Here is a 4,997-nt window from a genome sequence, read left to right on the forward strand (position 1 = left end):
AAAAATTGTGGGAGTGGCCAACCAATGACTGGTCCAGCTTGAGACCCATGCCCCCAGAGTCCGTACGGGAGCAGTGGGACGAAGGCCTTGTACCAGAATGGCGCACAGAGGAAGGACGTCGCCTGGACTTTTACCAAGGTGTAAAATTCTTACACACCTTTGCCTATCTCACCAATCAAGTTGCCTTCTATAAACTACGATTACAACGCCTGGCACGTTGTGTTCTCGCTGTGGGGGAGAACAAACTGGATCGTAGGCGTGTCACGTCCCCACCCCCACCCCACCCCCACTGCCACCCCCCACCCCTGCTGCCTTTGGGTGTCTGACTGGAGGAGTACCTTGCAACAATTTTGAAGCATATCTCTTTAAATCTTCCCGTTCCCGTTCTCTCTCTCTTCTCTCTTAATAATCTGCAATGCGATGTAGAGGGGACCCCTCTCCCCAGTCTCCGGGACACTGATTAACCTCTCATAGTTTCTGTCTCTTTGTCTCCAATGGCATTCGGAGCCATTTCTTCAAATCAATTTTTCAGCTCGCTAGTTTCCGTTTTAAATTGGGGCTTAAGCTGCAGTTTGGAAACGCCCTTCACGTTTTATGATATTTTTAGGACTTGAGATATTTCTTGCCTTTGTCTATTACTTTTATTCTTTTATTCACATATTAAATCTCATTTAAATCCTCAATGACTTAAACCTTACCCGATTTCTTCTGTGTCTGTGTGTCAGTGATATTTAAGCATAGTCAGGTTCGACATTTCTAGGCCTTGCTGCTCCTGGTACTTTGTGTGTGTGGTGGCTTGTTCTTTGTGGCTTGTGACTCAGACTCATAGTCGCTAGTAGTAATTCTTCTTGGAGCAATGGGTAATTCCTCCCGGGTTTTCTAGAAAGCGTGCATGCTCCTCCCCCTTCTACTGTGATACTGAGAATTGAAGTAACGTGTTGGCTTCTTCTAGGCTCCTGGAAGCATGACCACTCCACAGCGCTTTAAAACTAATTAGTTTGAAGGTTAAAGATAGCGAAGGGGAGGAGCTTTCGGCAGGAATTCTACAAAAGTCAGCTTTCAACTCTCATTTTCTTCCCTCCGCAGGGAGACTCAGAGCCAAGATGGTGGCAGCATTTTCCCTTGGAGTTTATTTCTGGTCTACTCTTCCTAAGAAAGAAGTCCAGGGACACCCCAGCTTTACACAGTGTCCCTCATTATGGTCCTACTCTGGGTACTAGGACTAAGTTTGCTTTCTTGTACTGCATGCAAGCCTGGAGCTTGGCCCAGGAACACCGTGGCCAGCTTTGCACAGCCCTGGTCTCCATGCCTGGTGTTGTCTCTTCCTCCTCTGGCTCTGGAAGTGACTCTGCCCCCGAGAGCAGGCTCACACCATCCTGCTCCGTCCTCAGGGCAAACAGTTGGTGTTTAAACTTGTTCTGTCTTGATATTAGGCGATTTACTTTAATGTTTTGAAATTCTAGATAGTTCCACTTGATTTTATAAGTTGTGATTCAATATAAGTGTGGATCCTTTTAGCCTTTTTACTTCTTTAAGGAGTAATGAGAGTCACTTCAGACTCCTGGTTTCCTTTGAACGAAGGGAGTAAAGCCCACTGAAGCCTTCTCTATGGTTTTTTGTTTTTCTTGCTTTGTTGTTTTGTTTGTTTGTTTTGAGACAGAGTTTCACTGTGTAGCCCCCAACTGTCTGGGAACTCATTCTGTAGGCCAGGTGGGCCTTGAACTCAGAAATCCACTTGCCTCTGTCTCCCAAAGATTGGGATTAAAGGGCTGGCTTGCTTTCTTACCTACCTCTCTCTCTCTCTCTCTCTCTCTCTCTCTCTCTCTCTCTCTCTCGCTCTCTCGCTCTCTCGCTCTCTCGCTCTTTCCTTCCCTCCCTCTCTCCCTCTCTCCTTCTTCTTCTTTTCTTTTTCTTCTCCTCCTCCTCCTTCTCCTTCCTTCTCCTTCTCCTCCTCCCTCCCTCCCTACCCCCTCTCTCACTCTCTCTCCTCTCTTCTCCCTCCCTCCTCTCTTCTCTTTCTCCTTCTGTCTCCCTCTCCTCTCTCTCCCTCTGTCTCTCTCTCTCCCTCTGCCTCTCTTTCCCCTCTCTCCCCTCTCTCTTCTCTTTCTCCCTCTCCCTCTCTCTCTCCATCTCCTCTTTCTCCCTCTCCCCTCTCTCCTCTCTCTCCCTTTCTCTCCCTCTTTCTCTCTCTCCTTTCTCTCTCTTCTCTCTCTCCCCCTCTCTCTCCCCCACACCCCCTTGTTGTTCTTCATCCCACACCATATGTAGAGGCCAGAAGACAACTTGTGGCAGTCGGTTCTCTCCTACCACTGTATGGTTTCCTGGCATCAAACGCAGACCATGAGGCTTGGCAGCCGATACCTTTGTTCTCTGAGCTATCCCACAGACCCTGTATTCTTTTGAATCGTGGTAAAATATCCATATCAATTTGACCAAGTTAGCTATTTTTAATAGTACATAAAGTACATTAAAATCATTTCGCGACCACCATCTATCGATGCCTAGAACAGTTCATCATTTCACACGGTAGCTCTGTACTCGTTAAACTGTACAGCTTCGTTCTTCCCTCCATGCCTTGTAACCACCACTCTACCCCCTGTCTCTATGAGTCTGACCATCGAGGAATCTCCACATGTGGAATCGGGCAGCCTTCCTCAGTCAGTGTGATGTCTCCATGGTGAAGCACAGACCAGCATTTCGCTTCTGTGTATTGTTGGACAATATTCCATTGCCAGCATATGCTCTGCTCTGTCCATCCAACCGTTTGGTGTTTCTGTCTTTGGCTACTGTGCAGAACAGGGCTTTTGAGATTACTGTACAAATAGCCTTCTTTCAATTTGGGGGAGTGTGTACCCAGGGGTTGAATTACTGGATCATGCATTTAATTTTTGAGGAATCGCTATCCTGAACTCTTTCTCCAGTGGCGGCACTGTTTTACGTGCCCAAGAGCAATGTTTATAGATTCTAGTTTCTCTACATCCTGGCTAACTCTAATTACTCTCGTTTTTCATTTTTTTATTTTTTCCGGAGCTGAGGACTGGACCCAGGGCCTTGCGCTTGCTAGGCAAGCGCTCTACCACTGAGCTAAATCCCCAACCCATTACTCTCGTTTTTAAAAATTACATTTGTTTGCTCACTTCGTGTGTACATGTGTGGGCACTGCCTGCCGTGGTGCTCGTGGGCACGTCAGAGGGCAATCGGGGGCGTCAGTTCTACCACGTGGGGTGCCAGGAATTGAACTCAGCTCGCCGGACTTGCTGGCAGGCCCCTTTACTCAGTAAGCCATCCAACCAGCTATAGTTTTTATTTTTATTTTCAATATGGCTCCTAAAGAGTATAAAATGGTATCTCTTTATAGTCTCTCTCTTTTAAAAGAACATTTTATCATTTCTCTGAGAATTTAATACAATGTATTTTCATCGTCTTGATTCCCTATTCCTTCCCCTAACTCCTCTGAGACCCACCCCTACCTCCCTATCCCCAACTTTACCTTCTCTTTGCTCTGCCCATATACCTCTGAATGTGGGGCATCCTGTGAACCTCCAGAAGCCCCACCCTTCAAGAACACTGACTCTTGGCCCCTCCCCCAGAAGCCATCAACCAGTCTAGCTCTTCAGTGAAGGGGGAGGAGGGCTTTATGAACCCCTTCCTACACCATGCTACAATGTTGATTAACTGACTCTTTTGTTTTTTGCTTACTTTTTTTTTTTCATTTTGGTTTTGGAGATAGGGTCTCTCTATGTAGCCCTGGCTATCTTGGGGCTTGCTATATAGACCAGGCTGGCCTTGAACTCTCAGAAATTCACCTGTCTCTGCCTCCCAAGTGCTAGGATTAAAGGGGTTCGTTCATTCATTCTCTCTCTCTCTCTCTCTCTCTCATTCCTTCTTTCTTTCATTTCTTTCTTTAGGGTGTGTGTGTGTGTGTGTGTGTGTGTGTGTGTGTTTGTGTGAGTGCATGTTTTGTTATACATCTTACAGGAGAATGTTGGCATTAAAAATATGTACCACCATGCCTGATTCTTTCTATACATATACATGTATAATATACATACACATATATGTATGGACACACACATGTATATATATATGCATATACATATATATCCATTCAATATATTTGATCACATTAACCCCAACTCCTCTCAGATCTACCCCAACTCCCATTCCCTTTCAATTTCATCTCCTATATATATATTTTTTCATATAACCCACTGAGTTCAATTAGTGCTTTCTAGATACCCAGGGGTGTGGGGCCATCCCCTGGAGCCTGTTTGACCTACTTGGGGATGTACTCTTAATGTGAACTAACTCTCTCTTCCCCAGCAGCCTTCATCTGTTGGTAGTTCCTTGGTTAGGGGCGGAGGTTGCAACCCCGCCCTCCCAAGCTAGAATGTTGACTGCCTTGACCTTGCGCCAAATGATCATGGCTATTGTAAATTCATGAATGTAGCAGTTCAGAAAACATCCTGGTCTTCCAAGACCTCCATCTCTTATAATCTAACTGTCCTCTCTTCCACCATGTTCCTTGAGTCTGGGCGGTGGGGTGAGGGAACCCTGATGTAGATGTCCCACTTATGGCTGGTATCTCCCTGAATACTTCTCTGGGCATTCACCAGTCAACCACTGCTTACTACACAAAGAAACTTGCTCTGATGAGAAAGCTTTTAGCAAAACTGCAAGCTTTTACTACTCCATGGGTATAGAGCTAATAATTTGGAGTACACTTTGCTGCTATGTCCTTGTAGCAAAACAGTAGTACTAGGTTCACCCCTGGGGCCAGCCAGTGAGCTCCAAAGTCATGGTTTTCTTGATCAAATCTGCAGAACCAGAAATGCATTTTCTCCTGGGGAGTGGCCCTTAAATCCAACCAGAAAGCAGATGGCTGCTACCCCACTGGTACGCATGCCACGGCTGCATTCATAGACATATTTTGTCAGAGTTCACATCTGGGTAAAGCTGTTCATAGCTTCTCTCCCCCAGCAGTCTGCATAGACCTC

The sequence above is a fragment of the Rattus norvegicus genome, chromosome 17, assembly GCF_021556685.1.
Source record: "Rattus norvegicus strain SHRSP/BbbUtx chromosome 17, alternate assembly SHRSP_T2T, whole genome shotgun sequence".
Taxonomy (NCBI): domain Eukaryota; kingdom Metazoa; phylum Chordata; class Mammalia; order Rodentia; family Muridae; genus Rattus; species Rattus norvegicus.